The sequence below is a fragment of the Lemur catta genome, chromosome 7 (assembly GCF_020740605.2).
Source record: "Lemur catta isolate mLemCat1 chromosome 7, mLemCat1.pri, whole genome shotgun sequence".
In the NCBI taxonomy this organism is placed as follows: Eukaryota; Metazoa; Chordata; class Mammalia; order Primates; family Lemuridae; genus Lemur; species Lemur catta.
In genome coordinates, this window is record NC_059134.1 from 5,961,548 (window position 1) to 5,989,113 (window position 27,566).

Genomic DNA, 27,566 nt, shown 5'->3' on the forward strand with positions numbered 1-27,566 from the left:
TAGGGTTAGGGTTAGCATCAGGCCTAGGATAGTGTTAGTTTTAGGGTTAGCATCAGCCGTAGGATAGTGTTAGGGTTAGAGTTAGCATCAGCCCTAGTATAGTGTTAGGGTTAGGGTTAGGGTTAGCATCAGCCCTAGGATAGTGTTAGGGTTAGGGTTAGGGTTAGCATCAGCCCTAGGATAGTGTTAGGGTTAGGGTTAGCCTCAGCCCTAGAAGAGTGTTAGGGTTAGGTTTAGGGTTAGCATCAGCCCTAGGATAGTGTTTGGGTTAGGGATAGCTTCAGCCCAAGGATAGTGTTAGGGTAAGGGTTAGGGTTAGCATCAGCCCTAAGATAGTGTTAGGGTTAGGGTTACACTCAGCCCTAGGAGAGTATTAGGGTTAGGGTTAGGGTTAGGAACAGCCCTAGGATAGTGTTAGGGTTATTGTTAGCATCAGCCCTAGGATAGTGTTAAGGTTAGGGTTACGGTTAGAATCAGCCCTAGGATAGTGTCAGTGTTAGGGTAATCATCAGCCATAGGATAGTGTTAGGGTTAGGGTTAGGGATATCATCAGACCTAGCATAGTGTTAGGGTTAGGGTTAGCATCAGCCCTAGGATAGTGTTAGGGTAAGTGTTAGGGATAGCATGAGCCCTAGGATAGTGTTAGGGTTAGGGTTAGGGTTAGCATCAGCCCTAGGATAGTGTTAGGGTTAGGGTTAGGGTTAGCATCAGCCCTAGGATAGTGTTAGGGTTAGGGTTAGCATCAGCCCTAGGATAGTGTTAGGGTTAGGGTTAGGGTTAGCACCAGGCCTAGGATAGTGTTAGTGTTATTGTTAGCATCAGCCTTAGGATAGTGTTAGGGGTAGGGTTAGGGTTAGTATCAGCCGTAGGATAGTGTTAAGGTTAGGGTTAGCCTCAGCCCTAGGATAGTGTTAGAGTTAGGGTTTCGGTTAGCATGAGCCCTAAGATAGTGTTAGGGTTAGGGTTAGGGTTAGCATCAGCCCTAGGATAGTGTTAGGGTTAGGGTTATCATCAGCCCTGGGATAGTGTTAGGGTTAGGGTTAGGGTTAGCATCAGGCCTAGGATAGTGTTAGTGTTAGGGTTAGGGTTAGCATCAGCTCTAGGATAGTGTTAGGGTTAGGGTTAGCCAGAGCCCTAGGAGAGTGTTAGGGTTAGGTTTAGGGCTAGCATCAGCCATAGGATAGTGTTAGGGTTAGGGATAGCATCAGCCCTAGGATAGTGTTAGGGTTATGTTAAGTTTTAGCATCAGCCCTAGGATAGTGTTAGGGTAAGGGTTAGGGTTAGCATCAGCCCTAAGATAGTGTTAGGGTTAGGGTTAGCCTCAGCCCTAGGAGAGTGTTAGGGTTAGGGTTAGGGTTAGCATCAGCCCTAGGATAGTGTTAGGGTTAGGGTAAGCATCATCCCTAGGATAGTGTTAGGGTTAGGGTTACGGTTAGAATCAGCCCTAGGATAGTGTTAGTGTTCGGGTCATCATCAGCCCTAGAATAGTGTTAGGGTTAGGGTTAGGGATATCATCAGGCCTAGGATAGTGTTAGGGTTTGGGTTAGCATCAGCCCTAGGATAGTGTTAGGGTTAAGGTTAGGGTTATCATCAGCCCTAGGATAGTGTTAGCGTTAGGTTTAGGGTTAGCATCAGCCCCAGTACTGTGTTAGGGTTAGGGATAGCATCAGCCCTAGGATTGTGTTAGGGATATGTTTAGGTTTAGCATCAGCCCTAGGATAGTGTTAGGGTAAGGGTTAGGGTTAGCATCAGCCCTAAGGTAGTGTTAGGGTTAGGGTTAGACTCTGCCCTAGGAGAGTATTAGGGTTAGGGTTAGGGTTAGCAACAGCCCTAGGATAGTGTTAGGGTGATTGTTAGCATCAGCCCTAGGACAGTGTTAGGGTTAGGGTTACGGTTAGAATCAGCCCTAGGATAGTGTTAGTGTTAGGGTCATCATCAACCCTAGGATAGTGTTAGGGTTAGGGTTATGGATATCATCAGGCCTAGGATAGTGTTAAGGTTAGGGTTAGCATCAGCCCTAGGATAGTGTTAGGGTAAGGGTTAGGGTTAGCATCAGCCCTAGGATAGTGTTAGGGTTAGGGTTAAGGATAGCATCAGCCCTAGGATAGTGTTAGGGTTAGGGTTAGGGTTAGCATCAGCCCTAGGATAGTGTTAGGGTTAGGGTTAGCATCAGCCCTAGGATAGTGTTAGGGTTAGGGTTAGGGTTAGCACCAGGACTAGGATAGTGTTAGTGTTAGGGTTAGCATCAGCCTTAGGATAGTGTTAGGGGTAGGGTTAGGGTTAGTATCAGCCGTAGGTTAGTGTTAGTGTTAGGGTTAGCCTCAGCCCTAGGATAGTTGCAGAGTCAGGGTTACGGTTAGCATCAGCCCTAAGATAGTGTTAGGGTTAGGGTTAGGGTTATGATTAGCATCAGCCCTAGTATAGTGTTAGGGTTAGGGTTAGGGTTATGATTAGCATCAGCCCTAGGATAGTGTTAGGGTTAGGGTTAGCATGAGCCCTAGGATATTGTTAGGGTTAGGGTTAGGGTTAGCATCAGCCCTAGGATAGTGTTAGGGTTAGCGTTAGGGTTAGCATCAGCCCTAGGATAGTGGAAGGGTTAGGGTTAGGGTTAGCATCAGGCCTAGGATAGTGTTACAGTTAGGGTTAGCATCATCCCTAGGATAGTGTTAGGGTTAGGATTAGGGTTAGCATCAGCCCTAGGATAGTGTTAGGGTTAGGGTTATGGTTAGCATCAGCCCTAGGATAGTGTTAGGGTTAGGGTTAGCCTCAGCCCTAGGAGAGTGTTAGGGTTAGGGTTAGGGTTAGCATCAGCCCTAGGATAGTGTTAGGGTTAGGGTTAGCATCAGCCCTAGGATAGTGTTTGGGTTAGGGTTGCGGTTAGAATCAGCCCTAGGATAGTGTTAGTATTAGGGTCATCATCAGCCCTAGGATAGTGTTAGGGTTAGGGTTAGGGATATCATCAGGCCTAGGATTGTGTTAGGGTTAGGGTTAGCATCAGCCCTAGGATAGTGTTAGGGTTAGGGTTAGGGTTAGCATCAGCCCTAGGATAGTGTTAGTGTTAGGGTTAGGGTTAGCATCAGCCCTAGGATAGTGTTAGGGTTAGGGTTAGGGATAGCATCAGCCCTAGGATAGTGTTAGGGTTAGGGTTAGGGTTAGCATGAGTCCTAGGATAGTGTTAGGGTTAGGGTTAGCATCAGCCCTAGGATAGTGTTAGGGTTATTGTTAGGGTTAGCATCAGCCCTAGGATAGTGTTAGGCTTAGGGTTAGCATCAGCCCTACGATTGTGTTAGGGTTAGGTTTAGGGTTACCATCAGCCCTAGGATAGTGTTAGGTTTAGGGTTACCATCATCCCCAGCATAGTGTTAGGGTTAGGGTTAGGGTTAGCATCAGCCGTAGGATAGTGTTAGGGTTAGGGTTAGGGTTATCATCAGCCCTAGGATAGTGAAAGGGTTAGGGTTAGGGTTAGCATCAGGCCTAGGATAGTGTTATATTTAGAGTTAGCATCAGCCCTAGGATAGTGTTAGGGTTAGAGTTAGCATCAGCCCTAGGATAGTGTTAGGGTTAGGGTTAGGGTTAGCATCAGCCCTAGGATAGTGTTAGGGTTAGGGTTAGGGTTAGCATCAGCCCTAGGATAGTGTTAGGGTTAGGGTTAGCCTCAGCCCTAGAAGAGTGTTAGGGTTAGGTTTAGGGTTAGCATCAGGCCTAGGATAGTGTTTGGGTTAGGGATAGCTTCAGCCCAAGGATACTGTTAGGGTAAGGGTTAGGGTTAGCATCAGCCCTAAGATAGTGTTAGGGTTAGGGTTACACTCAGCCCTAGGAGAGTATTATGGTTAGGGTTAGGGTTAGGAACAGCCCTAGGATAGTGTTAGGGTTATTGTTAGCATCAGCCCTAGGATAGTGTTAGGGTTAGGGTTACGGTTAGAATCAGCCCTAGGATAGTGTTAGTGTTAGGGTAATCATCAGCCATAGGATAGTGTTAGGGTTAGGGTTAGGGATATCATCAGGCCTAGGATAGTGTTAGGGTTAGGGTTAGCATCAGCCCTAGGATAGTGTTAGGGTAAGTGTTAGGGAGAGCATCAGCCCTAGGATAGTGTTAGGGTTAGGGTTAGGGTTAGCATCAGCCCTAGGATAGTGTTAGGGTTAGGGTTAGGGTTAGCATCAGCCCTAGGATAGTGTTAGGGTTAGGGTTAGGGTTAGTATCAGCCGTAGGATAGTGTTACAGTTAGGGTTAGCCTCAGCCCTAGGATAGTGTTAGAGTTAGGGTTAGGGTTAGCATCAGCCCTAAGATAGTGTTAGGGTTAGGGTTAGCCTCAGCCCTAGAAGAGTGTTAGGGTTAGGGTTAGGGTTAGCATCAGCCCTAGGATAGTGTTAGGGTTATTGTTAGCATCAGCCCTAGGATAGTGTTAGTGTTAGGGTTAGGGTTAGCATCAGCCGTAGGATAGTGTTATGGTTAGTGTTAGCATCAGCCCTAGGATAGTGTTAGGGTTAGGGTTAGGGTAAGCATCAGCCCTAGGATAGTGTTAGGGTTAGGGTTAGCATCAGCCCTAGAATAGTGTTAGGGTTAGGGTTAGGGTTAGCATCAGCCCTAGGTTAGTGTTAGGGTTAGGGTTAGCCTCAGCCCTAGGATATTGTTAGGGTTAGGGTTAGGGTTAGCACCAGGCCTAGGATAGTGTTAGGGTTAGGGTTAGCATCAGCCTTAGGATAGTGTTACGGTTAGGGTTAGGGTTAGCATCAGCCCTAGGATAGTGTTAGGGTTAGGGTTAGCATCAGCCCTAGGATAGTGTTAGCTTTAGGGTTAGGGTTAGCATCAGCCCAAGGATAGTGTTAGGGTTAGGGTTAGCATCAGCAATAGGAAAGTGTTATGGTTTGGGTTAGGGTTATCATCAGCCGTAGGATAGTGTTAGGGTTAGGTTAGCCTCAGCCCTAGGATAGTGTTAGGGTTAGGGTTAGGGTTAGCATCAGCCCTAGGATAGTGTTTGGGTTAGGGTTTGCCTCAGCCCTAGGAGAGTGTTAGTGTTAGGGATAGGGTTAGCATCAGGCCTAGGACAGTGTTAGGGTTAGAGTTAGCATCAGCCCTAGGATAGAGTTAGGGTTAGGATTAGGGTTAGCATCAGCCCTAGGATACTGTTAGGGTTAGGGTTAGGGTTAGCATCACCCCTAGGATAGTGTTAGGGTTAGGGTTAGCCTCAGCCCTAGGAGAGTGTTAGGGTTAGGTTTAGGGTTACCATCAGCCCTAGGATAGTGTTAGGGTAAGGGATAGGGTTATCATCAGCCCTAGGATAGTGTTAGGGTTAGGGTTAGGGGTACCATCAGCCCGAGGATAGTGTTAGGGTTAGGGTTATCATGAGCCCTAGGATAGTGTTAGGGTTAGGGTTAGGGTTAGCATCAGGCCTAGGATAGTGTGAGGGTTAGGGTTAGGGTAAGCATCAGCCCTAGGGTAGTGTTAGGGTTAGGGTTAGCATCAGCCCTAGCATAGTGTTAGGGTTAGGGTTAGGGTTATCACCAGGCCTAGGATAGTGTTGGTGGAAGGGTTAGCATCAGGCCTAAGATAGTGTTAGGGTTAGGGTTAAGGTTAGCATCAGCCCTAGGATAGTGTTAGGGTTAGAGTTAGCATCAGCCCTAGGATAGTGTTAGGGTTAGGGTTAGGGTTAGCATCAGCCCTAGGATAGTGTTAGGGTTAGGGTTAGGGTTAGCATCAGCCCTAGGATAGTGTTAGGGTTAGGGTTAGGGTAAGCATCAGCCCTAGGGTAGTGTTAGGGTTAGGGTTAGCATCAGCCCTAGGATAGTGTTAGGGTTAGGGTTAGGGTTATCACCAGGCCTAGGATAGTGTTGGTGGAAGGGTTAGCATCAGGCCTAGGATAGTGTTAGGGTTAGGGTTAAGGTTAGCATCAGCCCTAGGATAGTGTTAGGGTTAGAGTTAGCATCAGCCCTAGGATAGTGTTAGGGTTAGGGTTAGGGTTAGCATCAGCCCTAGGATAGTGTTAGGGTTAGGGTTAGGGTTAGCATCAGCCCTAGGATAGTGTTAGGGTTAGGGTTAGGGTTAGCATGAGCCCTAGGATAGTGTTAGGGTTAGGGTTAGCCTCAACCCTAGGAGAGTGTTAGCGTTAGGTTTAGGGTAGCATCAGCCCTAGGATAGTGTTAGGGTTAGGGATAGCATCAGCCCTAGGATAGTGTTAGGGTTAGGGTTAGGTTTATCATCAGCCATAGGATAGTGTTAGGGTAAGGGTTAGGGTTAGCATCAGCCCTAGGATAGTGTTAGGGTTAGGGTTAGGGTTAGCATCAGCCCTAGGATAGTGTTAGTGTTAGGGTTAGAATCAGCCCAAGGATAGTTTTAGGGTTAGGGTTAGGGTTAGCATCAGCCGTAGGGTCGTGTTAGAGTTAGGGTTAGCCTCAGCCCTAGGAGAGTGTTAGCGTTAGGTTTAGGGTAGCATCAGCCCTAGGATAGTGTTAGGGTTAGGGATAGCATCAGCCCTAGGATAGTGTTAGGGTTAGGGTTAGGTTTATCATCAGCCCTAGGATAGTGTTAGGGTAAGGGTTAGGGTTAGCATCAGCCCTAGGATAGTGTTAGGGTTAGGGTTAGGGTTAGCATCAGCCCTAGGATAGTGTTAGTGTTAGGGTTAGAATCAGCCCAAGGATAGTTTTAGGGTTAGGGTTAGGGTTAGCATCAGCCGTAGGGTAGTGTTAGAGTTAGGGTTAGCCTCAGCCCTAGTAGAGTGTTAGGGTTAGGGTTAGGGTTAGCATCAGCCCTAGGATAGTCTTAGGGTTAGGGTTAGCATCAGCGCTAGCATAGTGTTAGGGTTAGGGTTATGTTTAGCATCAGCCCTAGAATAGTGTTAGGGTAAGGGTTAGGGTTAACATCAGCTCTAAGACAGTGTTAGGGTTAGGGTTAGCCTCAGCCCTAGGAGAGTGTTAGGGTTAGGGTTAGGGTTAGCATCAGCCCTAGGATAGTGTTAGGGTTATTGTTAGCATCAGCCCTAGGATTGTGTTAAGGTTAGGGTTAGGGTTAGCATCAGCCCTAGGATAGTGTTAGGGTTAGGGTTAGCATCAGCCCTAGGATAGTGTTAGGGTTATGGTTAGGTTTAGCATCAGCCCTAGGATAGTGTTATGGTAAGGGTTAGGGTTAGCATCAGCCCTAGGATAGTGTTAGGGTTAGGGTTAGCATCAGCCCTAGGATAGTGTTAGCTTTAGGGTTAGGGTTAGCATCAGCCCAAGGATAGTGTTAGGGTTAGGGTTAGCATCAGCAATAGGAAAGTGTTATGGTTTGGGTTAGGGTTATCATCAGCCGTAGGATAGTGTTAGGGTTAGGTTAGCCTCAGCCCTAGGATAGTGTTAGGGTTAGGGTTAGGGTTAGCATCAGCCCTAGGATAGTGTTTGTGTTAGGGTTTGCCTCAGCCCTAGGAGAGTGTTAGTGTTAGGGATAGGGTTAGCATCAGGCCTAGGACAGTGTTAGGGTTAGAGTTAGCATCAGCCCTAGGATAGAGTTAGGGTTAGGATTAGGGTTAGCATCAGCCCTAGGATAGTGTTAGGGTTAGGGTTAGGGTTAGCATCACCCCTAGGATAGTGTTAGGGTTAGGGTTAGCCTCAGCCCTAGGAGAGTGTTAGGGTTAGGTTTAGGGTTACCATCAGCCCTAGGATAGTGTTAGGGTTAGGGATAGCATCAGCCCTAGGATAGTGTTAGGGTTATGGTTAGTTTTAGCATCAGCCCTAGGATAGTGTTAGGGTAAGGTATAGGGTTAGCATCAGCCCTAGGATAGTGTTAGGGTTAGGGTTAGGGTTACCATCAGCCCGAGGATAGTGTTAGGGTTAGGGTTCGGCTTAGGTTCAGCCCTAGGATAGTGTTAGGGTTAGGGTTAGCATCAGCCCTAGGATAGTGTTAGGGTTAGGGTTAGGGTTAGCACCAGGCCTAGGATAATGTTAGTGTTAGGGTTAGCATCAGCCTTAGGATAGTGTTAGGGGTAGGGTTAGGGTTAGCATCAGCCCTAGGATAGTGGAAGGGTTAGGGTTAGGGTTAGCATCAGGCCTAGGATAGTGTTACAGTTAGGGTTAGCATCATCCCTAGGATAGTGTTAGGGTTAGGATTAGGGTTAGCATCAGCCCTAGGATAGTGTTAGGGTTAGGGTTATGGTTAGCATCAGCCCTAGGATAGTGTTAGGGTTAGGGTTAGCCTCAGCCCTAGGAGAGTGTTAGGGTTAGGGTTAGGGTTAGCATCAGCCCTAGGATAGTGTTAGGGTTAGGGTTAGCATCAGCCCTAGGATAGTGTTTGGGTTAGGGTTGCGGTTAGAATCAGCCCTAGGATAGTGTTAGTATTAGGGTCATCATCAGCCCTAGGATAGTGTTAGGGTTAGGGTTAGGGTAAGCATCAGCCCTAGGATAGTGTTAGGGTTAGGGTTAGCATCAGCCCTAGAATAGTGTTAGGGTTAGGGTTAGGGTTAGCATCAGCCCTAGGTTAGTGTTAGGGTTAGGGTTAGCCTCAGCCCTAGGATATTGTTAGGGTTAGGGTTAGGGTTAGCACCAGGCCTAGGATAGTGTTAGGGTTAGGGTTAGCATCAGCCTTAGGATAGTGTTACGGTTAGGGTTAGGGTTAGCATCAGCCCTAGGATAGTGTTAGGGTTAGGGTTAGCATCAGCCCTAGGATAGTGTTAGCTTTAGGGTTAGGGTTAGCATCAGCCCAAGGATAGTGTTAGGGTTAGGGTTAGCATCAGCAATAGGAAAGTGTTATGGTTTGGGTTAGGGTTATCATCAGCCGTAGGATAGTGTTAGGGTTAGGTTAGCCTCAGCCCTAGGATAGTGTTAGGGTTAGGGTTAGGGTTAGCATCAGCCCTAGGATAGTGTTTGGGTTAGGGTTTGCCTCAGCCCTAGGAGAGTGTTAGTGTTAGGGATAGGGTTAGCATCAGGCCTAGGACAGTGTTAGGGTTAGAGTTAGCATCAGCCCTAGGATAGAGTTAGGGTTAGGATTAGGGTTAGCATCAGCCCTAGGATACTGTTAGGGTTAGGGTTAGGGTTAGCATCACCCCTAGGATAGTGTTAGGGTTAGGGTTAGCCTCAGCCCTAGGAGAGTGTTAGGGTTAGGTTTAGGGTTACCATCAGCCCTAGGATAGTGTTAGGGTAAGGGATAGGGTTATCATCAGCCCTAGGATAGTGTTAGGGTTAGGGTTAGGGGTACCATCAGCCCGAGGATAGTGTTAGGGTTAGGGTTATCATGAGCCCTAGGATAGTGTTAGGGTTAGGGTTAGGGTTAGCATCAGGCCTAGGATAGTGTGAGGGTTAGGGTTAGGGTAAGCATCAGCCCTAGGGTAGTGTTAGGGTTAGGGTTAGCATCAGCCCTAGCATAGTGTTAGGGTTAGGGTTAGGGTTATCACCAGGCCTAGGATAGTGTTGGTGGAAGGGTTAGCATCAGGCCTAAGATAGTGTTAGGGTTAGGGTTAAGGTTAGCATCAGCCCTAGGATAGTGTTAGGGTTAGAGTTAGCATCAGCCCTAGGATAGTGTTAGGGTTAGGGTTAGGGTTAGCATCAGCCCTAGGATAGTGTTAGGGTTAGGGTTAGGGTTAGCATCAGCCCTAGGATAGTGTTAGGGTTAGGGTTAGGGTAAGCATCAGCCCTAGGGTAGTGTTAGGGTTAGGGTTAGCATCAGCCCTAGGATAGTGTTAGGGTTAGGGTTAGGGTTATCACCAGGCCTAGGATAGTGTTGGTGGAAGGGTTAGCATCAGGCCTAGGATAGTGTTAGGGTTAGGGTTAAGGTTAGCATCAGCCCTAGGATAGTGTTAGGGTTAGAGTTAGCATCAGCCCTAGGATAGTGTTAGGGTTAGGGTTAGGGTTAGCATCAGCCCTAGGATAGTGTTAGGGTTAGGGTTAGGGTTAGCATCAGCCCTAGGATAGTGTTAGGGTTAGGGTTAGGGTTAGCATGAGCCCTAGGATAGTGTTAGGGTTAGGGTTAGCCTCAACCCTAGGAGAGTGTTAGCGTTAGGTTTAGGGTAGCATCAGCCCTAGGATAGTGTTAGGGTTAGGGATAGCATCAGCCCTAGGATAGTGTTAGGGTTAGGGTTAGGTTTATCATCAGCCCTAGGATAGTGTTAGGGTAAGGGTTAGGGTTAGCATCAGCCCTAGGATAGTGTTAGGGTTAGGGTTAGGGTTAGCATCAGCCCTAGGATAGTGTTAGTGTTAGGGTTAGAATCAGCCCAAGGATAGTTTTAGGGTTAGGGTTAGGGTTAGCATCAGCCGTAGGGTAGTGTTAGAGTTAGGGTTAGCCTCAGCCCTAGGAGAGTGTTAGCGTTAGGTTTAGGGTAGCATCAGCCCTAGGATAGTGTTAGGGTTAGGGATAGCATCAGCCCTAGGATAGTGTTAGGGTTAGGGTTAGGTTTATCATCAGCCCTAGGATAGTGTTAGGGTAAGGGTTAGGGTTAGCATCAGCCCTAGGATAGTGTTAGGGTTAGGGTTAGGGTTAGCATCAGCCCTAGGATAGTGTTAGTGTTAGGGTTAGAATCAGCCCAAGGATAGTTTTAGGGTTAGGGTTAGGGTTAGCATCAGCCGTAGGGTAGTGTTAGAGTTAGGGTTAGCCTCAGCCCTAGTAGAGTGTTAGGGTTAGGGTTAGGGTTAGCATCAGCCCTAGGATAGTCTTAGGGTTAGGGTTAGCATCAGCGCTAGCATAGTGTTAGGGTTAGGGTTATGTTTAGCATCAGCCCTAGAATAGTGTTAGGGTAAGGGTTAGGGTTAACATCAGCTCTAAGACAGTGTTAGGGTTAGGGTTAGCCTCAGCCCTAGGAGAGTGTTAGGGTTAGGGTTAGGGTTAGCATCAGCCCTAGGATAGTGTTAGGGTTATTGTTAGCATCAGCCCTAGGATTGTGTTAAGGTTAGGGTTAGGGTTAGCATCAGCCCTAGGATAGTGTTAGGGTTAGGGTTAGCATCAGCCCTAGGATAGTGTTAGGGTTATGGTTAGGTTTAGCATCAGCCCTAGGATAGTGTTATGGTAAGGGTTAGGGTTAGCATCAGCCCTAGGATAGTGTTAGGGTTAGGGTTAGCATCAGCCCTAGGATAGTGTTAGCTTTAGGGTTAGGGTTAGCATCAGCCCAAGGATAGTGTTAGGGTTAGGGTTAGCATCAGCAATAGGAAAGTGTTATGGTTTGGGTTAGGGTTATCATCAGCCGTAGGATAGTGTTAGGGTTAGGTTAGCCTCAGCCCTAGGATAGTGTTAGGGTTAGGGTTAGGGTTAGCATCAGCCCTAGGATAGTGTTTGTGTTAGGGTTTGCCTCAGCCCTAGGAGAGTGTTAGTGTTAGGGATAGGGTTAGCATCAGGCCTAGGACAGTGTTAGGGTTAGAGTTAGCATCAGCCCTAGGATAGAGTTAGGGTTAGGATTAGGGTTAGCATCAGCCCTAGGATAGTGTTAGGGTTAGGGTTAGGGTTAGCATCACCCCTAGGATAGTGTTAGGGTTAGGGTTAGCCTCAGCCCTAGGAGAGTGTTAGGGTTAGGTTTAGGGTTACCATCAGCCCTAGGATAGTGTTAGGGTTAGGGATAGCATCAGCCCTAGGATAGTGTTAGGGTTATGGTTAGTTTTAGCATCAGCCCTAGGATAGTGTTAGGGTAAGGTATAGGGTTAGCATCAGCCCTAGGATAGTGTTAGGGTTAGGGTTAGGGTTACCATCAGCCCGAGGATAGTGTTAGGGTTAGGGTTCGGCTTAGGTTCAGCCCTAGGATAGTGTTAGGGTTAGGGTTAGCATCAGCCCTAGGATAGTGTTAGGGTTAGGGTTAGGGTTAGCACCAGGCCTAGGATAATGTTAGTGTTAGGGTTAGCATCAGCCTTAGGATAGTGTTAGGGGTAGGGTTAGGGATAGCATCAGCCCTAGGATAGTGGAAGGGTTAGGGTTAGGGTTAGCATCAGGCCTAGGATAGTGTTACAGTTAGGGTTAGCATCATCCCTAGGATAGTGTTAGGGTTAGGATTAGGGTTAGCATCAGCCCTAGGATAGTGTTAGGGTTAGGGTTATGGTTAGCATCAGCCCTAGGATAGTGTTAGGGTTAGGGTTAGCCTCAGCCCTAGGAGAGTGTTAGGGTTAGGGTTAGGGTTAGCATCAGCCCTAGGATAGTGTTAGGGTTAGGGTTAGCATCAGCCCTAGGATAGTGTTTGGGTTAGGGTTGCGGTTAGAATCAGCCCTAGGATAGTGTTAGTATTAGGGTCATCATCAGCCCTAGGATAGTGTTAGGGTTAGGGTTAGGGATATCATCAGGCCTAGGATTGTGTTAGGGTTAGGGTTAGCATCAGACCTAGGATAGTGTTAGGGTTAGGGTTAGGGTTAGCATCGGCCCTAGGATAGTGTTAGTGTTAGGGTTAGGGTTAGCATCAGCCCTAGGATAGTGTTAGGGTTAGGGTTAGGGATAGCATCAGCCCTAGGATAGTGTTAGGGTTAGGGTTAGCATCAGCCCAAGGATAGTGTTAGCGTTAGTTTTAGGGTTAGCATGAGTCCTAGGATAGTGTTAGGGTTAGGGTTAGCATCAGCCCTAGGATAGTGTTAGGGTTATTGTTAGGGTTAGCATCAGCCCTAGGATAGTGTTAGGCTTAGGGTTAGCATCAGCCCTAGGATTGTGTTAGGGTTAGGTTTAGGGTTACCATCAGCCCTAGGATAGTGTTAGGTTTAGGGTTACCATCAGCCCCAGCATAGTGTTAGGGTTAGGGTTAGGGTTAGCATCAGCCGTAGGATAGTGTTAGGGTTAGGGTTAGGGTTATCATCAGCCCTAGGATAGTGAAAGGGTTAGGGTTAGGGTTAGCATCAGGCCTAGGATAGTGTTAGATTTAGGGTTAGCATCAGCCCTAGGATAGTGTTAGGGTTAGAGTTAGCATCAGCCCTAGGATAGTGTTAGGGTTAGGGTTAGGGTTAGCATCAGCCCTAGGATAGTGTTAGGGTTAGGGTTAGGGTTAGCATCAGCCCTAGGATAGTGTTAGGGTTAGGGTTAGCCTCAGCCCTAGAAGAGTGTTAGGGTTAGGTTTAGGGTTAGCATCAGGCCTAGGATAGTGTTTGGGTTAGGGATAGCTTCAGCCCAAGGATAGTGTTAGGGTAAGGGTTAGGGTTAGCATCAGCCCTAAGATAGTGTTAGGGTTAGGGTTACACTCAGCCCTAGGAGAGTATTATGGTTAGGGTTAGGGTTAGGAACAGCCCTAGGATAGTGTTAGGGTTATTGTTAGCATCAGCCCTAGGATAGTGTTAGGGTTAGGGTTACGGTTAGAATCAGCCCTAGGATAGTGTTAGTGTTAGGGTAATCATCAGCCATAGGATAGTGTTAGGGTTAGGGTTAGGGATATCATCAGGCCTAGGATAGAGTTAGGGTTAGGGTTAGCATCAGCCCTAGGATAGTGTTAGGGTAAGTGTTAGGGATAGCATCAGCCCTAGGATAGTGTTAGGGTTAGGGTTAGGGTTAGCATCAGCCCTAGGATAGTGTTAGGGTTAGGGTTAGGGTTAGCATCAGCCCTAGGATAGTGTTAGGGTTAGGGTTAGGGTTAGTATCAGCCGTAGGATAGTGTTACAGTTAGGGTTAGCCTCAGCCCTAGGATAGTGTTAGAGTTAGGGTTAGGGTTAGCATCAGCCCTAAGATAGTGTTAGGGTTAGGGTTAGCCTCAGCCCTAGAAGAGTGTTAGGGTTAGGGTTAGGGTTAGCATCAGCCCTAGGATAGTGTTAGGGTTATTGTTAGCATCAGCCCTAGGATAGTGTTAGTGTTAGGGTTAGGGTTAGCATCAGCCGTAGGATAGTGTTATGGTTAGTGTTAGCATCAGCCCTAGGATAGTGTTAGGGTTAGGGTTAGGGTAAGCATCAGCCCTAGGATAGTGTTAGGGTTAGGGTTAGCATCAGCCCTAGAATAGTGTTAGGGTTAGGGTTAGGGTTAGCATCAGCCCTAGGTTAGTGTTAGGGTTAGGGTTAGCCTCAGCCCTAGGATATTGTTAGGGTTAGGGTTAGGGTTAGCACCAGGCGTAGGATAGTGTTAGGGTTAGGGTTAGCATCAGCCTTAGGATAGTGTTACGGTTAGGGTTAAGGTTAGCATCAGCCCTAGGATAGTGTTAGGGTTAGGGTTAGCATCAACCCTAGGATAGTGTTAGCTTTAGGGTTAGGGTTAGCATCAGCCCAAGGATAGTGTTAGGGTTAGGGTTAGCATCAGCAATAGGAAAGTGTTATGGTTTGGGTTAGGGTTATCATCAGCCGTAGGATAGTGTTAGGGTTAGGTTAGCCTCAGCCCTAGGATAGTGTTAGGGTTAGGGTTAGGGTTAGCATCAGCCCTAGGATAGTGTTTGGGTTAGGGTTTGCCTCAGCCCTAGGAGACTGTTAGTGTTAGGGATAGGGTTAGCATCAGGCCTAGGACAGTGTTAGGGTTAGAGTTAGCATCAGCCCTAGGATAGAGTTAGGGTTAGGATTAGGGTTAGCATCAGCCCTAGGATAGTGTTAGGGTTAGGGTTAGGGTTAGCATCACCCCTAGGATAGTGTTAGGGTTAGGGTTAGCCTCAGCCCTAGGAGAGTGTTAGGGTTCGGTTTAGGGTTACCATCAGCCCTAGGATAGTGTTAGGGTTAGGGATAGCATCAGCCCTAGGATAGTGTTAGGGTTATGGTTAGTTTTAGCATCAGCCCTAGGATAATGTTAGGGTAAGGGATAGGGTTATCATCAGCCCTAGGATAGTGTTAGGGTTAGGGTTAGGGGTACCATCAGCCCGAGGATAGTGGTAGGGTTAGGGTTAGGCTTAGCTTCAGGACTAGGATAGTGTTAGGGTTAGGGTTAGCATAAGCCCTAGGATAGTGTTAGGGTTAGGATTAGGGTTAGCACCAGGCCTAGGATAGTGTTAGTGTTAGGGTTAGCATCAGCCTTAGGATAGTGTTAGGGGTAGGGTTAGGGTTAGTATCAGCCGTAGGATAGTGTTATGGTTAGGGTTAGCCTAAGCCCTAGGATAGTGTTAGAGTTAGGGTTAGGGTTAGCATCAGCCCTAAGATAGTGTTAGGGTTAGGGTTAGGGTTACGATTAGCATCAGCCCTAGGATAGTGTTAGGGTTAGGGTTAGGGTTACGATTAGCATCAGCCCAAGGATAGTGTTAGGGTTAGGGTTAGCATCAGCCCTAGGATAGTGTTAGGGTTAAGGTTAGGGTTAGCATCAGCCCTAGGATAGTGTTAGGGTTAGGGTTATCATGAGCCCTAGGATAGTGTTAGGGTTAGGGTTAGGGTTAGCATCAGGCCTAGGATAGTGTGAGGGTTAGGGTTAGGGTAAGCATCAGCCCTAGGGTAGTGTTAGGGTTAGGGTTAGCATCAGCCCTAGCATAGTGTTAGGGTTAGGGTTAGGGTTATCACCAGGCCTAGGATAGTGTTGGTGGAAGGGTTAGCATCAGGCCTAAGATAGTGTTAGGGTTAGGGTTAAGGTTAGCATCAGCCCTAGGATAGTGTTAGGGTTAGAGTTAGCATCAGCCCTAGGATAGTGTTAGGGTTAGGGTTAGGGTTAGCATCAGCCCTAGGATAGTGTTAGGGTTAGGGTTAGGGTTAGCATCAGCCCTAGGATAGTGTTAGGGTTAGGGTTAGGGTAAGCATCAGCCCTAGGGTAGTGTTAGGGTTAGGGTTAGCATCAGCCCTAGGATAGTGTTAGGGTTAGGGTTAGGGTAATCACCAGGCCTAGGATAGTGTTGGTGGAAGGGTTAGCATCAGGCCTAGGATAGTGTTAGGGTTAGGGTTAGGTTTATCATCAGCCCTAGGATAGTGTTAGGGTAAGGGTTAGGGTTAGCATCAGCCCTAGGATAGTGTTAGGGTTAGGGTTAGGGTTAGCATCAGCCCTAGGATAGTGTTAGTGTTAGGGTTAGAATCATCCCAAGGATAGTTTTAGGGTTAGGGTTAGGGTTAGCATCAGCCGTAGGGTAGTGTTAGAGTTAGGGTTAGCCTCAGCCCTAGGAGAGTGTTAGGGTTAGGGTTAGGGTTAGCATCAGCCCTAGGATAGTCTTAGGGTTAGGGTTAGCATCAGCGCTAGCATAGTGTTAGGGTTTGGGTTATGTTTAGCATCAGCCCTAGAATAGTGTTAGGGTAAGGGTTAGGGTTAGCATCAGCTCTAAGACAGTGTTAGGGTTAGGGTTAGCCTCAGCCCTAGGAGAGTGTTAGGGTTAGGGTTAGGGTTAGCATCAGCCCTAGGATAGTGTTAGGGTTATTGTTAGCATCAGCCCTAGGATAGTGTTAAGGTTAGGGTTAGGGTTAGCATCAGCCCTAGGATAGTGTTAGGGTTAGGGTTAGCATCAGCCCTAGGATAGTGTTAGGGTTATGGTTAGGTTTAGCATCAGCCCTAGGATAGTGTTATGGTAAGGGTTAGGGTTAGCATCAGCCCTAGGATAGTGTTAGGGTTAGGGTTAGCATCAGCCCTAGGATAGTGTTAGCTTTAGGGTTAGGGTTAGCATCAGCCCAAGGATAGTGTTAGGGTTAGGGTTAGCATCAGCAATAGGAAAGTGTTATGGTTTGGGTTAGGGTTATCATCAGCCGTAGGATAGTGTTAGGGTTAGGTTAGCCTGAGCCCTAGGATAGTGTTAGGGTTAGGGTTAGGGTTAGCATCAGCCCTAGGATAGTGTTTGTGTTAGGGTTTGCCTCAGCCCTAGGAGAGTGTTAGTGTTAGGGATAGGGTTAGCATCAGGCCTAGGACAGTGTTAGGGTTAGAGTTAGCATCAGCCCTAGGATAGAGTTAGGGTTAGGATTAGGGTTAGCATCAGCCCTAGGATAGTGTTAGTGTTAGGGTTAGGGTTAGCATCAGCCCTAGGATAGTGTTAGGGTTAGGGTTAGCCTCAGCCCTAGGAGAGTGTTAGGGTTAGGTTTAGGGTTACCATCAGCCCTAGGATAGTGTTAGGGTTAGGGATAGCATCAGCCCTAGGATAGTGTTAGGGTTATGGTTAGTTTTAGCATCAGCCCTAGGATAGTGTTAGGGTAAGGGATAGGGTTAGCATCAGCCCTAGGATAGTGTTAGGGTTAGGGTTAGGGTTACCATCAGCCCGAGGATAGTGTTAGGGTTAGGGTTCGGCTTAGGTTCAGCCCTAGGATAGTGTTAGGGTTAGGGTTAGCATCAGCCCTAGGATAGTGTTAGGGTTAGGGTTAGGGTTAGCACCAGGCCTAGGATAATGTTAGTGTTAGGGTTAGCATCAGCCTTAGGATAGTGTTAGGGGTAGGGTTAGGGTTAGTATCAGCCGTAGGATAGTGTTATGGTTAGGGTTAGCCTCAGCCCTAGGATAGTGTTAGAGTTAGGGTTAGGGTTAGCATCAGCCCTAGGATAGTGTTAGGGTTAGGGTTAGGTTTATCATCAGCCCTAGGATAGTGTTAGGGTAAGGGTTAGGGTTAGCATCAGCCCTAGGATAGTGTTAGGGTTAGGGTTAGGGTTAGCATCAGCCCTAGGATAGTGTTAGTGTTAGGGTTAGAATCAGCCCAAGGATAGTGTTAGGGTTAGGGTTAGGGTTAGCATCAGCCGTAGGGTAGTGTTAGGGTTAGGGTTAGCCTCAGCCCTAGGATAGTGTTAGAGTTAGGGTTAGGGTTAGCATCAGCCCTGAGATAGTGTTAGGGTTAGGGTTAGGGTTATGATTAGCATCAGCCCTAGGATAGTGTTAGGGTTAGGGTTAGGGTTAGCAGCAGCCCAAGGATAGTGTTAGGGTTAGGGTTAGCATCAGCCCTAGGATAGTGTTAGGGTTAGGGTTAGGGTTAGCATCAGCCCTAGGTTAGTGTTAGGGTTAGGGTTATCATCAGCCCTAGGATAGTGTTAGGGTTAGGGTTAGGGTTAGCATCAGGCCTAGGATAGTGTTAGGGTTAGGGTTAGCATCAGCCCTAGGATAGTGTTAAGGTTAGGTTTAGTGTTACCATCAGCCCTAGGATAGTGTTAGGGTTTGGGATAGCATCAGCCCTAGGATAGTGTAGGGTTATGGTTAGGTTTAGCATCAGCCCTAGGATAGTGTTAGGGTAAGGGTTAGGGTTAGCATCAGCCCTAGGATAGTGTTATGGTTAGGGTTAGGGTTAGCATCAGCCCTAGGATAGTGTTAGGGTTAGGGTTAGGGTTAGCTTCAGCCAAAGGATAGTGTTAGGGTTAGGGTTAGCATCAGCCCTAGGATATTGTTAGGGTTAGGGTTAGGGTTAGCACCAGGCCTAGGATAGGGTTAGTGTTAAGGTTAGCATCAGCCTTAGGATAGTGTTACGGGTAGGGTTAGGGTTAGTATCAGCCGTAGGATAGTGTTATGGTTAGGGTTAGCCTCAGCCCTGGGATAGTGTTAGAGTTAGGGTTAGGGTTAGCATCAGCCCTAAGATAGTAGTAGGGTTAGGGTTAGGGTTAGCATCAGCCCAACGATAGTGTTAGGGTTAGGGTTAGCATCAGCCCTAGGATAGTGTTAGGATTAGGGTTAGGGTTAGCAGCAGCCCTAGGATAGTGTTAGGGTTAGGGTTAGGGTTAGCATCAGGCCTAGGATAGTGTTAGGGTTAGGGTTAGCATCAGCCCTAGGATAGTGTTAGGTTTAAGGTTAGGGTTAGCATCAGCCCTAGGATAGTGTTAGGGTTAGGGTTATCATGAGCCCTAGGATAGTGTTAGGGTTAGGGTTAGGGTTAGCGTCAGGCCTAGGATAGTGTTAGGGTTAGGGTCAGGGTAAGCATCAGCCCTAGGGTAGTGTTAGGGTTAGGGTTAGCATCAGCCCTAGGATAGTGTTAGGGTTAGGGTTAGGGTTATCACCAGGCCTAGGATAGTGTTGGTGGAAGGGTTAGCATCAGGCCTAGGATACTGTTAGGGTTAGGGTTAAGGTTAGCATCAGCCCTAGGATAGTGTTAGGGTTAGAGTTAGCATCAGCCCTAGGATAGTGTTAGGGTTAGGGTTAGGGTTAGCATCAGCCCTAGGATAGTGTTAGGGTTAGGGTTAGGGTTAGCATCAGCCCTAGGATAGTGTTACGGTTAGGGTTAGGGTTAGCATGAGCCCTAGGATAGTGTTAGGGTTAGGGTTAGCCTCAGCCCTAGGAGAGTGTTAGCGTTAGGTTTAGGGTTAGCATCAGCCCTCGGATAGTGTTAGGGTTAGGGATATCATCAGCACTAGGATAGTGTTAGGGTTATGGTTAGGTTTAGCATCAGCCCTAGGATAGTGTTAGGGTAAGGGTTAGGGTTAGCATCAGCCCTAGGATAGTGTTAGGGTTAGGGTTAGGGTTAGCATCAGCCCTAGGATAGTGTTAGTGTTAGTGTTAGAATAAGCCCAAGGATAGTGTTAGGGTTAGGGTTAGGGTTAGCATCAGCCCTAGGGTAGTGTTAGAGTTAGGGTTAGCCTCAGCCCTTGGAGAGTGTTAGGGTTAGGGTTAGGGTTAGCATCAGCCCTAGGATAGTGTTAGGGTTAGGGTTAGCATCAGCGCTAGCATAGTGTTAGGGTTAGGGTTATGTTTAGCATCAGCCCTAGGATAGTGTTAGGGTAAGGGTTAGGGTTAGCATCAGCCCTAGGATAGTGTTAGGGTTATTGTTAGCATCAGCCCTAGGATAGTGTTAGGGTTAGGGTTAGGGTTAGCATCAGCCCTAGGATAGTGTTAGGGTTAGGGTTAGCATCAGCCCTAGGATAGTGTTAGGGTTATGGTTAGGTTTAGCATCAGCCCTAGGATAGTGTTAGGGTTAGGGTTAGGGTTAGCATCAGCCCTAGGATAGTGTTAGGGTTAGGGTTAGCATCAGCCCTAGGATAGTGTTAGGGTTATGGTTAGGTTTAGCATCAGCCCTAGGATAGTGTTATGGTAAGGGTTAGGGTTAGCATCAGCCCTAGGATAGTGTTAGGGTTAGGGTTAGGGTTAGCATCAGCCCTAGGATAGTGTTAGTGTTAGGGTTAGGGTTAGCTTCAGCCCTAGGAGAGTGTTAGGGTTAGGGATAGCATCAGCCCTAGGATATTGTTAGGGTTAGGGTTAGGGTTAGCACCAGGGTTAGGATAGTGTTAGTACTAGGGTTAGCATCAGCCTTAGGATAGTGTTAGGGGTAGGGTTAGGGTTAGTATCAGCCGTAGGATAGTGTTAGGGTTAGGGTTAGCCTCAGCCCTAGGATAGTGTTAGAGTTAGGGTTAGGGTTAGCATCAGCCCTAAGATAGTGTTAGGGTTAGGGTTAGGGTTATGATTAGCATCAGCCCTAGGATAGTGTTAGGGTTAGGGTTAGGGTTAGGGTTAGCATCAGCCCAAGGATAGTGTTAGGGTTAGGGTTAGCATCAGCCCTAGGATAGTGTTATGGTTAGGGTTAGGGTTAGCATCAGCCCTAGGATAGTGTTAGGGTTAGGGTTAGGGTTAGCTTCAGCCAAAGGATAGTGTTAGGGTTAGGGTTAGCATCAGCCCTAGGATATTGTTAGGGTGAGGGTTAGGGTTAGCACCAGGCCTAGGATAGTGTTTGTGTTAAGGTTAGCATCAGCCTTAGGATAGTGTTATGGGTAGGGTTAGGGTTAGTATCAGCCGTAGGATAGTGTTATGGTTAGGGTTAGCCTCAGCACTAGGATAGTGTTAGAGTTAGGGTTAGGGTTAGCATCAGCCCTAAAATAGTGTTAGGGTTAGGGTTAGGGTTATGATTAGCATCAGCCCTAGGATAGTGTTAGGGTTAGGGTTAGGGTTAGCATCAGCCCAAGGATAGTGTTAGGGTTAGGGTTAGCATCAGCCCTAGGATAGTGTTAGGGTTAAGGTTAGGGTTAGCATCAGCCCTAGGATAGTGTTAGGGTTAGGGTTATCATGAGCCCTAGGATAGTGTTAGGGTTAGGGTTAGGGTTAGCATCAGGCCTAGGATAGTGTTAGGGTTAGGGTTAGGGCAAGCATCAGCCCTAGGAGAGTGTTAGGGTTAGGGTTAGCATCAGCCCTAGGATAGTGTTAGGGTTAGGGTTAGGGTTATCACCAGGCCTAGGATAGTGTTGGTGTAAGGGTTAGCATCAGGCCTAGGATAGTGTTAGAATTAGGGTTAGGGTTAGAATCAGCCCTAGGATAGTGTTAGTGTTAGGGTTAGCATCAGCCCTAGGATAGTGTTAGGGTTAGGTTTGGGTAAGCATCAGCCCTAGGATAGTGTTAGGGTATCGTTAGCATCAGCCCTAGGATAGTGTTAGGCTTAGGGTTAGGGTTAGCATCAGCCCTAGGATAGTGTTAGGGTTAGGGTTAGCCTCAGCCCTAGGAGAGTTGTAGGGTTAGGGTTAGAGTTAGCATCAGCCCTAGGATAGTGTTAGGGTTAGGGTTAAGGTTAGCATCAGCCCTAGGATAGTGTTAGGGTTAGGGTTAGCATCAGCCCTAGGATAGTGTTAGGGTTAGGGTTAGGGTTAGCACCAGGCTTAGGATAGTGTTAGTGTTAGGGTTAGAATCAGCCTTAGGATAGTGTTAGGGTTAGGTTTAGGTTTAGCATCAGCCCTAGTATAGTGTTAGGGTTAGTGTTAGCATCAGCTCTAGGATAGTGTTAGGGTTAGGGTTAGCCTCAGCCCTAGGAGAGTGTTAGGGTTAGGGTTAGCATCAGCCCTAGGATAGTGTTAGGGTTGGGGTTAGGGTTAGCATCAGCCCTAGGATATTGTTAGCGTTAGGGTTAGGGTTAGCACCAGGCCTAGGATAGTGTTTGTGTTAAGGTTAGCATCAGCCTTAGGTTAGTGTTAGGGGTAGGGTTAGGGTTAGTATCAGCCGTAGGATAGTGTTATGGTTAGGGTTAGCCTCAGCCCTAGGATAGTTTTAGAGTTAGGGTTAGGGTTAGCATCAGCCCTAAAATAGTGTTAGGGTTAGGGTTAGGGTTATGATTAGCATCAGCCCTAGGATAGTGTTAGGGTTAGGGTTAGGGTTAGCATCAGCCCAAGGATAGTTTTAGGGTTAGGGTTAGCATCAGCCTTAGGATAGTGTTAGGGTTAAGGTTAGGGTTAGCATCAGCCCTAGGATAGTGTTAGGGTTACGGTTATCATGAGCCCTAGGATAGTGTTAGGGTTAGGGTTAGGGTTAGCATCAGGCCTAGGATAGTGTTAGGGTTAGGGTTAGGGCAAGCATCAGCCCTAGGAGAGTGTTAGGGTTAGGGTTAGCATCAGCCCTAGGATAGTGTTAGGGTTAGGGTTAGGGTTATCACCAGGCCTAGGATAGTGTTGGTGTAAGGGTTAGCATCAGGCCTAGGATAGTGTTAGAGTTAGGGTTAGGGTTAGCATCAGCCCTAAGATAGTGTTAGTGTTAGGGTTAGCATCAGCCCTAGGATAGTGTTAGGGTTAGGTTTGGGTAAGCATCAGCCCTAGGGTAGTGTTAGGGTTAGGGTTAGCATCAGCCCTAGGATAGTGTTAGGCTTAGGGTTAGGGTTAGCATCAGCCCTAGGATAGTGTTAGGGTTAGGGTTAGCCTCAGCCCTAGGAGAGTTGTAGGGTTAGGGTTAGAGTTAGCATCAGCCCTAGGATAGTGTTAGTGTTAGGGTTAAGGTTAGCATCAGCCCTAGGATAGTGTTAGGGTTAGGGTTAGCATCAGCCCTAGGATAGTGTTAGGGTTAGGGTTAGGGTTAGCACCAGGCTTAGGATAGTGTTAGTGATAGGGTTACAATCAGCCTTAGGATAGTGTTAGGGTTAGGTTTAGGGTTAGCATCAGCCCTAGTATAGTGTTAGGGTTAGTGTTAGCATCAGCTCTAGGATAGTGTTAGGGTTAGGGTTAGCCTCAGCCCTAGGAGAGTGTTAGGGTTAGGGTTAGCATCAGCCCTAGGATAGTGTTAGGGTTAGGGTTAGGGTTAGCATCAGCCCTAGGATAGTGTTAGGGTTAGGGTTAGTCTCAGCCCTAGGAGAGTTGTAGGGTTAGGGTTAGGGTTAGTATCAGCCCTAGGATAGTGTTAGGGTTAGGGTTAAGGTTAGCATCAGCCCTAGGATAGTGTTAGGGTTAGGGTTAGCATCAGCCCTAGGATAGTGTTAGGGTTAGGGTTAGGTTTAGCATCAGCCGTAGGATAGTGTTAGGGTTAGGGTTAACCTCAGCCCTAGGATAGTGTTAGAGTTAGGGTTAGGGTTAGCATCAGCCCTAGGATAGTGTTAGGGTTAGAGTTATCTTCAGCCCTAGGATACTGTTAGCGTTAGGGTTAGGGTTAGCATCAGCCCTAGGATAGTGTTAGTGTTAGGGTTAGCATCAGCCCTAGGATAGTGTTAGGGTTAGGGTTAGGGTTAGCATCAGCCCTAGGTTAGTGTTAGGGTTAGGGTTATCATCAGCCCTAGGATAGTGTTAGGGTTAGGGTTAGCATCAGGCCTAGGATAGTGTTAGGGTTAGGGTTAGCATCAGCCTTAGGATAGTGTTAGGGTTAGGTTTAGTGTTACCATCATCCCTAGGATAGTGTTAGGGTTAGGGATAGCATCAGCCCTAGGATAGTGTAGGGTTATGGTGAGGTTTAGCATCAGCCCTAGGATAGTGTTAGGGTAAGGGTTAGGGTTAGCATCAGCCCTAGGATAGTGTTATGGTTAGGGTTAAGGTTAGCATCAGCCCTAGGATAGTGTTAGGGTTAGGGTTAGGGTTAGCTTCAGCCAAAGGATAGTGTTAGGGTTAGGGTTAGCATCAGCCCTAGGATATTGTTAGGGTTAGGGTTAGGGTTAGCACCAGGCCTAGGATAGTGTTAGTGTTAAGGTTAGCATCAGCCTTAGGATAGTGTTACGGGTAGGGTTAGGGTTAGTATCAGCCGTAGGATAGTGTTATGGTTAGGGTTAGCCTCAGCCCTGGGATAGTGTTAGGGTTAGGGTTAGGGTTAGCATCAGGCCTAGGATAGTGTTAGGGTTAGGGTTAGCATCGGCCCTAGGATAGTGTTAGGGTTAGGTTTAGTGTTACCATCAGCCCTAGGATAGTGTTAGGGTTAGAGATAGCATCAGCCCTAGGATAGTGTAGGGTTATGGTTAGGTTTAGCATCAGGCCAAGGATAGTGTTAGGGTTAGAGTTAGCATCAGCCCTAGGATAGATTAAGGGTTAGGGTTAGGGTTAGCATCAGCCCTAGGATAGTGTTAGTGTTAGGGTTAGGGTTAGCATCAGCCCTAGGATAGTGTTAGGGTTAGGGTTAGGGTTAGCTTCAGCCAAAGGATAGTGTTAGGGTTAGGGTTAGCATCATCCCTAGGATATTGTTAGGGTTAGGGTTAGGGTTAGCACCAGGCCTAGGATAGTGTTAGTGTTAAGGTTAGCATCAGCCTTAGGATAGTGTTAGGGGTAGGGTTAGGGTTAGTATCAGCCGTACGATAGTGTTATGGTTAGGGTTAGCCTCAGCCCTAGGATAGTGTTAGAGTTAGGGTTAGGGTTAGCATCAGCCCTAAAATAGTGTTAGGGTTAGGGTTAGGGTTATGATTAGCATCAGCCCTAGGATAGTGTTAGGGTTAGGGTTAGGGTTAGCATCAGCCCAAGGATAGTGTTAGGGTTAGGGTTAGCATCAGCCCTAGGATAGTGTTAGGGTTAAGGTTAGGGTTAGCATCAGCCCTAGTATAGTGTTAGGGTTAGGGTTATCATGAGCCCTAGGATAGTGTTAGGGTTAGGGTTAGGGTTAGCATCAGGTTAGGATAGTGTTAGGGTTAGGGTTAGGGTAAGCATCAGCCCTAGGATAGTGTTAGGGTTAGGGTTAGCATCAGCCCTAGGATAGTGTTAGGGTTAGGGTTAGGGTTATCACCAGGCCTAGGATAGTGTTGGTGTAAGGGTTAGCATCAGGCCTAGGATAGTGTTAGTGTTAGGGTTAGAATCATCCTTAGGATAGTGTTAGGGTTAGGTTTAGGGTTAGCATCAGCCCTAGTATAATGTTAGGATTAGTGTTAGCATCAGCTCTTGGAAAATATTAGGGTTAGGGTTAGCCTCAGCCCTAGGAGAGTGTTAGGGTTAGGGTTAGCATCAGCCCTAGGATAGTGTTAGGGTTAGGGTTAGGGTTAGCATCAGCCCTAGGATAGTGTTAGGGTTAGGGTTAGTCTCAGCCCTAGGAGAGTTGTAGGGTTAGGGTTAGGGTTAGTATCAGCCCTAGGATAGTGTTAGGGTTAGGGTTAAGGTTAGCATCAGCCCTAGGATAGTGTTAGGGTTAGGGTTAGCATCAGCCCTAGGATAGTGTTAGGGTTAGGGTTAGAATCAGCCGTAGGATAGTGTTAGGGTTAGGTTTAGGGTTAGCATCAGCCGTAGGATAGTGTTAGGGTTAGGGTTAACCTCAGCCCTAGGATAGTGTTAGAGTTAGGGTTAGGGTTAGCATCAGCCCTAGGATAGTGTTAGGGTTAGAGTTATCATCAGCCCTAGGATAGTGTTAGGGTTAGGGTTAGGGTTAGCATCAGCCCTAGGATAGTGTTAGTGTTAGGGTTAGCATCAGCCCTAGGATAGTGTGAGGGTTAGGGTTAGGGTTAGCATCAGGCCTAGGATAGTGTTAGTGTTAGGGTTAGCATCAGCCCTAGGATAGTGTTAGGGTTAGCGTTAGGGTTAGCATCAGCCCTAGGATAGTGTTAGGGTTAGGGTTAGCATCAGCCCTAGGATAGTGTTACGGTTAGGGTTAGGGTTAGCATCAGCCCTAGGATAGTGTTAGGGTTATGGTTAGCATCAGCCCTAGGATAGTGTTAGGGTTAGGGTTAGGGTTAGCATCTGCTCTAGGATAATGTTAGCGTTAGGGTTAGGGTTAGCATCAGCCCTAGGATAGTGTAAGGGTTAGGGATAGGGTTAGCATCAGGCCTAGGATAGTGTTAGAGTTAGGGTTAGCATCAGCCCTAGGATAGTGTTAGGGTTAGGGTTAGGGTTAGCATCAGCCCTAGGATAGTGTTAGGGTTAGAGTTAGCATCAGTCCTAGGATAGTGTTAGGGTTAGGGTTAGGGTAAGCATCAGCCCTAGGATAGTGTTAGGGTTAGGGTTAGGGTTAGCATCAGCCCTAGGATAGTGTTAGGGTTAGGGTTAGGGTTAGCATGAGCCCTAGGATAGTGTTAGGGTTAGGGTTAGCCTCAGCCCTAGGAGAGTGTTAGTGTTAGGTTTAGGGTTAGCATCAGCCCTAGGATAGTGTTAGGGTTAGGGATAGCATCAGCCCTAGGATAGTGTTAGGGTTATGGTTAGGTTTAGCATCAGCCCTAGGATAGTGTTAGGGTAAGGGTTAGGGTTAGCATCAGACCTAGGATAGTGTTAGGGTTAGCATCAGCCCTAGGATAGTGTTAGGGTTAGGGTTAGGGTTAGCATCAGCCCTAGGATAGTGTTAGTGTTAGGGTTAGCCTCAGCCCTAGGATAGTGTTAGGGTTAGGTTTAGGGTTAGCATCAGGCCTAGGATAGTGTTAGTGTTAGGCTTAGCATCAGCCCTAGGATAGTGTTAGGGTTAGGGTTAGGGTTAGCATCAGCCCTAGGATAGTGTTAGGGTTAGGGTTAGCATCAGCCCTAGGATAGTGTTACGGTTAGGGTTAGGGTTAGCATCAGCCCTAGGATAGTGTTAGGGTTATGGTTAGCATCAGCCCTAGGATAGTGTTAGGGTTAGGGTTAGGGTTAGCATCTGCTCTAGGATAATGTTAGGATTAGGGTTAGGGTTAGCATCAGCCCTAGGATAGTGTAAGGGTTAGGGATAGGGTTAGCATCAGGCCTAGGATAGTGTTAGAGTTAGGGTTAGCATCAGCCCTAGGATAGTGTTAGGGTTAGGGTTAGGGTTAGCATCAGGTTAGGATAGTGTTAGGGTTAGGGTTAGGGTAAGCATCAGCCCTAGGATAGTGTTAGGGCTAGGGTTAGCATCAGCCCTAGGATAGTGTTAGGGTTAGGGTTAGGGTTATCACCAGGCCTAGGATAGTGTTGGTGTAAGGGTTAGCATCAGGCCTAGGATAGTGTTAGAGTTAGGGTTAGGGTTAGCATCAGCCCTAGGATAGTGTTAGTGTTAGGGTTAGCATCAGCCCTAGGATAGTGTTAGGGTTAGGTTTGGGTAAGCATCACCCCTTGGATAGTGTTAGGGTTAGGGTTAGCCTCAGCCCTAGGAGAGTTGTAGGGTTAGGGTTAGAGTTAGCATCAGCCCTAGGATAGTGTTAGGGTTAGGGTTAAGGTTAGCATCAGCCCTAGGATAGTGTTAGGGTTAGGGTTAGCATCAGCCCTAGGATAGTGTTAGGGTTAGGGTTAGGGTTAGCACCAGGCTTAGGATAGTGTTAGTGTTAGGGTTAGAATCATCCTTAGGATAGTGTTAGGGTTAGGTTTAGGGTTAGCATCAGCCCTAGTATAGTGTTAGGATTAGTGTTAGCATCAGCTCTAGGATAGTGTTAGGGTTAGGGTTAGCCTCAGCCCTAGGAGAGTGTTAGGGTTAGGGTTAGCATCAGCCCTAGGATAGTGTTAGGGTTAGGGTTAGGGTTAGCATCAGCCCGAGGATAGTGTTAGGGTTAGGGTTAGTCTCAGCCCTAGGAGAGTTGTAGGGTTAGGGTTAGGGTTAGTATCAGCCCTAGGATAGTGTTAGGGTTAGGGTTAGCATCAGCCCTAGGATAGTGTTAGAGTTAGGGTTAGAATCAGCCATAGGATAGTGTTAGGGTTAGGTTTAGGGTTAGCATCAGCCGTAGGATAGTGTTAGGGTTAGGGTTAACCTCAGCCCTAGGATAGTGTTAGAGTTAGGGTTAGGGTTAGCATCAGCCCTAGGATAGTGTTAGGGTTAGAGTTATCATCAGCCCTAGGATAGTGTTAGGGTTAGGGTTAGGGTTAGCATCAGCCCTAG